The following is a 10,332-nucleotide window of genomic DNA, read 5'->3' on the forward strand; positions in this document are numbered from 1 at the left end:
TTTTTTTTTTTTTTTTTCCTTTTTCTTTCTAATATGCACCGCACCGTACTTTCCTTTTTTTTTTTTTGTTTAAGAACTTTCTCTCTTTTTTGGAATAAACCACTCCACTCGATCTTAATTTTTCTGGAATGTCTGCGTGAGCATAGTTTAGTTGGTATGAACAATGAATAAAATATGCAAGGTTTTGAGGTTCGAATCCCGACCACCAAACAAACAAATCTCTTTTTTGGAATAAACCACAACTTAATTTTGTAACATAGCTTTCAAATATATATTTTTTATAAATACATGAAATTACAAATAATGATTAAACTCACACAAAATTGAAGATAGAGTTGAAACCCCAAAGACGTCGTACAACTTAACAATTTTGACATTTTGTCAATTGAGTTGTAACTTCTAACTTATATCATCTTTTTATTTTATCAAAATTTACTTATATATGTAGGAGTAATAATCATTTTGATTCGTGAATGTGTGACAAATAACTACGATAGTCTCACAATGTGTCGAAATTCTAAATTGTGCATCCCGATAATCAAAATTGTACATGAAATTAAGATATTCTCTTATTGTTGACAATAATTTTTTTTTTTTCTATAGAGATTGATACGATAATAAGTAAATATTTATAAGGATTTTTTTTGAAGAAGCTAAATTAATCCACCTAAATTGGCACCAGAGAGAATCGAACAAGAGAAGAGCACACTCCTAGGTCCCAAGCCAATACCACTAGGCCAACCCAAGTGGATTCAAGTATTTATAAGGATAGATATGACAATAAATAAATATATTGAAGAACTCATATGACAGTATCAATCGAACATTTTAATATGAGCAATTTTAAAATTTTGATACATTAAGAGATCAAAATAACTATTATCCTTTGATTTTTGAGTCGGTAAGAGACTAAATTGAGGATAAATGTTTAAACATAAATATCAAATTGATAATAAGTTTGTTAGAATACAATGACATAAATAATCAATATCATCCCTGTTTTGATCTTTATTTGTAGACAACTCTCTTTTATATAACAATCAATCACTTATTATGAGCACCCGTCCCTCTTTCACTTCCATTGGAAATCCATTGCCAACAACTTGTTTTTTTTTTATCTCATACACAACAGCTCTCATTCTACATCAGAATCAGATCCCAAAATGATTTGGAACAAAAAATCAAGGTTGTTTGAAAAAAAACATAATCATATTAAAACTTAAGATTCATTCTCAAACTATTGATAATCATCACAAATACACTCAAGCCTCCACTATATCTTTGACACATCTTTTAAGTGTATCTGAAAAGTTCAGATTCACCTTAGTGTGATCAGATTGAACTCAAAGAGAAAGAGATAAAATGTACATTGTGAGATCAAGTTGATCATTGTTAAGATGAAGATCACAAAACACTTGTGCAATCATTTGTCAAGCTTCACAAATCTTATTTAGATTATGAATGTGAATTGTGTTGTAGCTAAAGTCTAAAGCGGTAGTCTAAAACTTGTAAGGTCATGTAGACTAGTAACGAAGAGAAAGTGTGCAGAATCTGAGAGGGTGTTTCAAGCACCAGTATAGGATAATATCACAATTTTTTGGGACTGAACTAGCCTAGTTAAAGGGAATCATGATAACTTCTTTGAGTCATCTTCTCCATCCATTAACTCCTTTATTGATAGTTCATAAGGAAGCACAAGTTTCCATTCTCTTTGAGTATCAAAATTCATTTTGATACAAATTTCAGATCATCAAATAGAAATATCTTCTCAAAGTTAAGAAGCAATAAAGGGGTCACAATTCAAACTCCTCATTTAGTGTGATTACTATTTTAATTTCAAGAACGTGAATTACAACGTCGCAAATCAAAAACATTTCTCAAACCATGGGTTACTTACTCTAAAACCTCTAGATTAATGTCTTCAAATGCATAGTAAAAAACTCAATAAAATAACTAAAAACACCATATGATGAGGCGTCATCACAATGCATGTTGCTTAAATACTCATTTATAAAAACTGGTGAATAGATTCTACCGAATTCCAACATAAATATATAAGGAGATTAATTTTCATGCGTTAACGGTGTTTTTTCTTTTACACATGCATCCACTCAAATTGCACTAAATAAACATTAATAGATATTTTGCAAACTACGTCGGAAAAGTGACATCATGATTTGATTATATTTGATTGAACGTATTTGTAAAAAGGTTTTACATATTTATGTATAAAAATTAAATCCATATATAAGGTCATCGAGTTTTTGTATAAGTATTCAACAATAATTTATCAAAAACTAAAGTATTCTATAAAATTGCAATTTAAATGGCATAAGTATGGTCACCACAATTTTTTTCTTCTTGTAACTCTTTGTTCTCCAAATTTTACCCTTCGTTTGAAGTAATATATTTTTCTTTATGTAAATTTTAAGCAATTACAAATTGTTATGTAAATTTGACTTAATTGACAAAAGTGGGCTTATAGGCATGCTTTACACTATTAATCATAATTCCAATTCATACTTTCTTAGAGTGAAAAAATTGCGTGCAGTTTTTATATATTTTAAAGTAAAACTTTCTCAAGAGGAATTAATTAAATATATGATTTTGATCATAACATATCAGAAGGTGACTGTCGATGCTCTTTAATGCGGTGGTAGCTGGTGGTGGAAATGCGTCAGTTTGAGTACTGGAACGACGGGGGGTGTACCTGCAGCCACTCTGACGCTCAAGTCAGTATAGGTCAGAAATGGGGGTTAAGAGATGAGAGAGATTCTACCGTGGGGACTGCGAGGAGTCTCATTTATATAGAGGTGGGTGTTTCCAGAGCCGTTGTATGGCACACGTGTGTCCGACGGTTACAAAATCGTGGGAAGTGTAACCGCCGGTGAGAGATTCGCGGGAACATGGGAAAGAGACGTTACAGTTCGTTTGAACTGGTCTTCGTTGCTCCGTGCACCCCCATCGCGGGGAAGGGGTGTGTTGCGAGTAAACTGCCAAATGCGGTATTTGGGCTGGATTTGTTATTGGGCCCTAGGTCTTTGACTAGTCCAGAACATATTTTAATATTCAAAAATTATTTTTAATTTTCAATGTATAATAATATAAATAACATGAAACATAACCTAACTTTAACCTAGCTGATTCTACCTCTGTGACAAAAGTGACGAGATCCAGCGCCGCTACATACCTCTGACAAAAGTTGTGAGATCCAGCGCCGCTAGACCAAGAGTATAAACCTCCCTTTATCAGGCCGCATTTCTTTCCTCTGCTAGAGTTATTAAAGAGGTTCTCCCTATTTATTCTTCACTCATTCACATAAATGATATGATCAACAAATATTTTTTTTTATTATTGTTTTGATTAGGATGATAAGCTAGGGATCAAGGGGTAAGTTGATTATAAATTCATTTTACTCGCATCAAAGTTATATATACAGCTAATTGCATATCATTCAATTTCTTATGTTAAAAAATATCATCCAATTTTTATTTGTTTTCTCGTATTTAATCGTGTTATTTTTCTCTTCTCACCAGATTTATGAGCGTCGGCAAAAAACTCGATCCATGGACCATCATCATAGGAATGATTGAATGGAAACCAACAATGATGTCTTGTATTTCAAGCCTTTATTTGTTGTCCCTTGATCTACTTTTCTTTTCAATAATTTACAACGAGTGTGATTTCCTTGATTATTATTTGATTATTTTGTTATATTTTAAAAAGAAGGTAATAATTATTAAATTTATATATTTCTACTTTCATTGTAAAAAAAAAAATACTCTCATATGTTTCCACTTAAAGGTTTTTATTTTTAATGAGGACTATATATTTTTTATTTGAATTTGCAGGTAACCCAGCCCCCTCATCATCGTTTTGTCAGTGAGAGGTAATGGTTTATGTAATTTTTAGCTGCATAATATGTATATTATATAAATATCTTTTTCAGAATTTGCTTTTATCGATGTTTAGTCGTCAAAATATTTTCCGTCGACGCTTTTAGTCTCCAAATTATATTAGCTTTTGTGATTTGAAGTTTTGATGGTTTTCAATGAACATCTTTTGGAATCACTGCATCTTTTCTCCGCTGAACTTATTGATTTTGTGATATGCCTTACAGCCTTAGAGTGTTCTTCAATTTCAATTGATCAACTTGCTCACTTTTTAAAGAAGAGAAAATTTGTTATCAATGAAAATATTATTTTCCAACATTCTTTTCAACTATTTAAATAAAATATATCTCTTGAAACAATTTCAAGACCAAATCTTTGATTTCATTTAAATTCAATTTAAATGAAATATATCTCTTCAAACAATTTCAAGACCATATTTTTGCTTGTATTTAAAGATAGAGTAATGATATTTTGACATCCATTTCATGACAACTTTGTTGACAACCTTGTTTTTCTCACTTCTTATTGGTCAAAAACAATGGAGAGAGAAAAAGGAAGAGAGAGAATAACTACATCATGTGAGTATGAGAGAGAAAGTTGTCCAAAAGTTGTCAAAAAGTGGTTGTCAAAATATCATTTCTCTTAAAGATATCTTTTACAAACTTTGATTGTATCATCATAATAACGCAACTCTTGCGTGCAGCTGCAGCGGAGCAGAAGAAGGATGAGTTGGAAAACGGGTTAATGGAGGCAATGAACTTGGCAGAACAACAAGGCACTTGAAGTTGTTTATTATGCATCCTTGACCTTCTGGTGATGATTGGTGTGATTTTGTTGGGGACAGTAATGTGTTTTTTTGTTTTTTATGAAGTTAAATTAACTCACCCAAATTAAAACCGGAGAAAAACGAACTTGAGACCTCGAGGAGGAGCACGCTCCAAGATTCCAAACTAATACCATCAGGCCAACCCAAGTGGGTTTGGGGACAAGAAGATGAAGCCTAACAAGTATAACACTGATCGAATGATAATCAATCTAAACCTTCTGCATGAAGTTCCTTTCTCATTTTTTCCAGGGAAGGTAATGCTTGCGTAAATCAACTTATGAATCATGGGCATTCAATTGTTGGTACTTCTTGGTGGGATTATTTCCCACTGTTTATTATTGTTGAGTTTTTCAAGGATATGTTTAGATTAATGATAAGCGGATAATATACTTGTTCTGGACTGGCCCAACGCCTAATCCGACTAAGCTCAGGTCCGACCCAAGGGATACAAATGATTGAAATTATCAAGAACAAGAGATTCAGAAAACACCAAATGGATTGATGAAAGAAACATGGCCAAGATTCACAAGAAGATCATCAGTTGGAAAGCAAAGCACATGGAATAACGATTGGTTTCTAGAGTTACTTGGTCATCAAGGGGAGGCACTAAAGGACAAAAAATGGCTAGTTCTCAACTTGTAGTTTGATAGAGCCAAACCGCAAGTGCACGGCCTATCGAAGTAATAGTAGTAAGTAAAAGTATCGTTCCGCTAGGGAGTTGTTCAACTTAATTAACCTTTAGTCAATGATTAGAGGGAGAGAAAGTTTAGTAAAAAGGGGTTTTGATTGCTGAAGATAAAAACAATATTAATAAAAAGCCTCGGGATCATTGGTTCATCATAATGACAAATCCTTCACTAGACAAGACCTAAACATCTAATTTCATGGTTTACACACTAATTTCTAAAGACCGGTTTCCCTTAGCCCCTCACCTTTCCGATGAAAGTCCGGTGAGAGTTTACTTCTAGCAACCAAGCCTATTTCGCTGACATGATTACTAGAAGATGCATAGAGGATTGAAACTACTCTTTGTCTCAATAATTGCAAAGACTATTTCACTGTTTTGCAATTATTGTCTAGATTCACTTGTTCCAACATCAAGACTCCGCTCTCGCTTTATGAATTGATGTTTGGGATGATGGATTAACGATTATCAAACCCTCCGCTTTCGCTTCCACAGTTTGATAATTGTTAATCCACGTTAAGACGGTGAATCTAGATTAGAAATTAGGGTTACATAGAAATTAGGGTTTAGGCTTGTTTTGTTTAGGATTGAGTCATTAGACTCCCCAACAATCCCAAGACGAAGAAGTCTACTCACTCATGTTCATCGTTGACATGGGGGAAGAAGAGAGAAAAACAGTAAAATAAAGGGTTAATATGTGTTTACCCCCCTGTAATTTGGGCGAGTTTCGGTTTTCCCCCCTGTAATAAATTTTGTTAAAATTCAGCCCCTGTAATTTGAAGATTCCGTCGAAAACCCCCCTGGTCAAACCTGGCACACGCCAGGTGCTGATGTGGCGTGCCACATCACCTTTTTCTGATGACGTGGCACGCTGACTGTATAATTATTTTATTTTTTATTTTTTTATATTGTACACGTGGCATTTTTTATTTTTTTATTAAAAAATAATTTTTTTAATTAAAAAAATATTATTTTTAATTAAAAAAGCATTATTTTTTAAAAAAAATTTTAATTTTTTTTTTAAAAAAACGAAAAAAATTCTTAAAAAATAAAAAAATGAAAAAAAATTCTGAAAAAAATAAAAAAAATACCGAAAAAATTAATAAAAATGAATACAAAAATCTGGTAAATTTTAAAAATAAAAAATAAAATCTGGAAAAATTAAGAAAAAATGAAAACATTCGGGAAAAAAATAATAAATTTCGAAAAATTCATATTTCCAGATTTTTTTCAATACCGGAAAAATGAAAAAAATTCTTTTTTTTACGGAAAGTACTTGTCTTTCAACCGTATAACATGATTTATATACCGGAGTCAATCAATATACATTGTATCCTGTTATTAGGACATGATTTTTATAAATATGATTAATCTTGAAAATTTTGAAAATGATCAATCTTGAAATTTTTGAAAAAAGATTAATTAGCTCTTTGGGACTGATTGTTTCTTTTCAAAAATGTCCTCAATTTTCAATACAAATAAAACATGTAACACATCATAAATATTAAAAAAAATTCCAGATTGTTTTTATTTTTCGAAAAAGAAGTTTTTCAAATTTTCTCAACAAAAAAAATCTTGAAAATATTTTTATTTTTAAAAATCTGTGTACAAATTTATTTAAAAATTTAGGAAAATTCAGATTTTTTTTTCAATTTTTTTTTAAGATGTGTTACAAATTTGAGAATATTTTCTAATATTTAAAAATTGAGGATAAAAACAATCTGGAAATTATTTGTATTGAAAATTGAGGACATTTTTGAAAAGTACTTTCTAAAAAAAAAGAATTTTTTTCATTTTTCCGGTATTGAAAAAAATATGGAAATATGAATTTTTAGAAATTTATTAATTTTTTCCCTAATGTTTTAATTTTTTTTAATTTTTCCAGATTTTATTTTTTATTTTTAAAATTTACCAGATTTTTGTATTCATTTTTATTAATTTTTTCGGTATTTTTTTTATTTTTTTCATTTTTTAAGAATTTTTTTCGTTTTTTTTAAAAAAAAATTTAAATTTTTTTTTAAAAAATAATAATTTTTTAATTAAAAAAATTATTTTTTAATAAAAAAATAAAAAATGCCACGTGTACAATATAAAAAAATAAAAAATAAAATAATTATACAGTCAACGTGCCACGTCATCAGAAAAAGGTGACGTGGCACGCCACATCAGCACCTGGCGTGTGCCAGGTTTGACCAGGGGGGTTTTCGACGGAATCTTCAAATTACAGGGGCTGAATTTTAACAAAATTTATTACAGGTGGGAAAACCGGAACTCGCCCAAATTACAGGGGGGTAAACACATATTAACCCTAAAATAAATTGCAAAGAAAGTAAAAGGGAAATAAAGACTTTTTATTGAAATAATACTTGAAATAAACAAAGTAAAGGGTGAATGTTTATGGTGGAGAGCTACTCTATTTATAGCTTTACAATCGACTTAGAAACTAAGCAACTAAAAGGGTAAAACAGTAAAGCTGCAACTGGGTAACTTGGGCCCGAAGAAAAAGCAGCAAAAGAGGCCTCTGGAGGTGGCACGGCCGTGCCACATGTTGGCACTGGCCGTGCCAAGCTTCTGACTTGGTGGGAACATATTTTTGTTCCGTATCTTCGTATTTTCGCACTGTATTTGCTCCAGTCCTCTTTCTTTCGCTCCAAGGCACCTTCCACCATATATTCATTCCTAAAATAAAATAAAAGACAATTTAAAGTAAAATATTCTAAAAGGAAATAAAATGCAATATAATTAAATCAAATCTTATTTAAAACTAAACTAAATAAAACATTAAAATATACTAATCTATGACTCATCATAGTTTTTAATTTGTTCACTAAGACAAAGCTCTATAAAAGGGTATCATCATTCAAATGTAGAACACATCAATCTATCTCATACACAACAGCTCTCATTCTACATCAGAATCAGATCCCAAAATGATTTGGAACACAAAAATCAAGGTTGTTTGGAAAAAAACATAATCATATTAAAACTTGAGATTCATTCTCAAACTATTGATAATCATCACAAATACACTCAAGCCTCCACTATATCTTTGACACATCTTTTAAGTGTATCTGAAAAGTTCAGATTCACCTTAGTGTGATCAGATTGAACTCAAAGAGAAAGAGATAAAATGTACATTGTGAGATCAAGTTGATCATTGTTAAGATGAAGATCACAAAACACTTGTGCAATCATTTGTCAAGCTTCACAAATCCTATTTAGATTATGAATGTGAATTGTGTTGTAGCTAAAGTCTAAAGCGGTAGTCTAAAACTTGTAAGGTCATGTAGACTAGTAACGAAGAGAAAGTGTGTAGAATCTGAGAGGGTATTTCAAGCACCAGTATAGGATAATATCACAATTTTTTGGGACTGAACTAGCCTAGTTAGAGGGAATCATGATAACTTCTTTGAGTCATCTTCTCCATCCATTAACTCCTTTATTGATAGTTCATAAGGAAGCACAAGTTTCCATTCTCTTTGAGTATCAAAATTCATTTTGATACAAATTTCAGATCATCAAATAGAAATATCTTCTCAAAGTTAAGAAGCAACAAAGGGGTCACAATTCAAACTCCTCATTTAGTGTGATTACTATTTTAATTTCAAGAACGTGAATTACAACAACGCAAATCAAAAACATTTCTCAAACTATGGGTTACGTACTCTAAAACCTCTAGATTAATGTCGAGTAAATAGTCAATTTCCCCCCCGAAATTGCAAGGTTTGTCAAATACCCCCTGTAGTTAACGAAACATCAATTACCCCCCTAAAATTGCATAACGTTAATCAATTTACCCCCTCCGTCAATTTTTCTATTAACTGTTTACGGTTATGATCAATTACCCCCCTGAAATTTAACAGGGGGTAATTTTGCACATAAGTGTAAAATTTCAGGGGGGTAATTGATCATAACCGTAAACAGTTAACAGAAAAATTGACGGAGGGGGTAAATTGATTAACGTTATGCAATTTCAGGGGGGTAATTGATGTTTCGTTAACTACAGGGGGGTATTTGACAAACCTTGCAATTTCGGGGGGGAAATTGACTATTTACTCTTAATCTTCAAATGCATAGTAAAAAACTCAATAAAATAACTAAAAACACCATATGATGAGGCGTCATCACAATGCATGTTGCTTAAATACTCATTTATAAAAACTGGTGAATAGATTCTACCGAATTCCAACATAAATGTATAAGGAGATTAATTTTCATGCGTTAAAGGTGTTTTTTTTTACACATGCATCCACTCAAATTGCACTAAAACTACGTCGGAAAAGTGACATCATGATTTGATTATATTTGATTGAACGTATTTGTAAAAAGGTTTTACATATTTATGTATAAAAATTAAATCCATATATAAGGGCATCGAGTTTTTGTATAAGTATTCAACAATAATTTATCAAAAACTAAAGTATTCTATAAGGAATTGCAATTTAAATGGCATAAGTATGGTCACCACAATTTTTTTCTTCTTGTAACTCTTTGTTCTCCAAATTTTACCCTTCGTTTAAAGTAATATATTTTTCTATATGTAAATTTTAAGCAATTACAAATTGTTATGTAAATTTGACTTAATTGACAAAAGTGGGCTTATAGGCATGCTTTACACTATTAATCATAATTCCAATTCATACTTTCTTAGAGTGAAAAAATTGTGTGCAGTTTTTATATATTTTAAAGTAAAACTTTCTCAAGAGGAATTAATTAAATATATGATTTTGATCATAACATATCAGAAGGTGACTGTCGATGTTCTTTAATGCGGTGGTAGCTGGTGGTGGCAATGCGTCAGTTTGAGTACTGGAACGACGGGGGGTGTACCTGCAGACACTCTGACGCTCAAGTCAGTATAGGTCAGAAATGGGGGTTAAGAGATGAGAGAGATTCTACCGTGGGGACTACAAGGAGTCCCACTTATA

At 31.4% G+C, this 10,332-nt stretch overlaps 1 long non-coding RNA gene across 1 annotated transcript; it reads left to right on the forward strand.

The window, feature by feature from the left end:
* The first annotated feature begins 3,151 nt into the window (after nucleotides 1-3,151).
* On the forward strand, nucleotides 3,152-4,875 carry LOC146904782 (uncharacterized). Its single transcript, XR_015020060.1, has 3 exons — nucleotides 3,152-3,288; nucleotides 3,537-3,889; nucleotides 4,597-4,875. It is a non-coding gene; the product is annotated as an uncharacterized LOC146904782 (long non-coding RNA).
* The last annotated feature ends 5,457 nt before the right edge of the window (nucleotides 4,876-10,332 follow it).

Source organism: Medicago sativa, chromosome 7, assembly GCF_051527215.1.
Source record: "Medicago sativa cultivar Bolivia chromosome 7, Bolivia_mono, whole genome shotgun sequence".
Classification (NCBI taxonomy): Eukaryota; Viridiplantae; Streptophyta; class Magnoliopsida; order Fabales; family Fabaceae; genus Medicago; species Medicago sativa.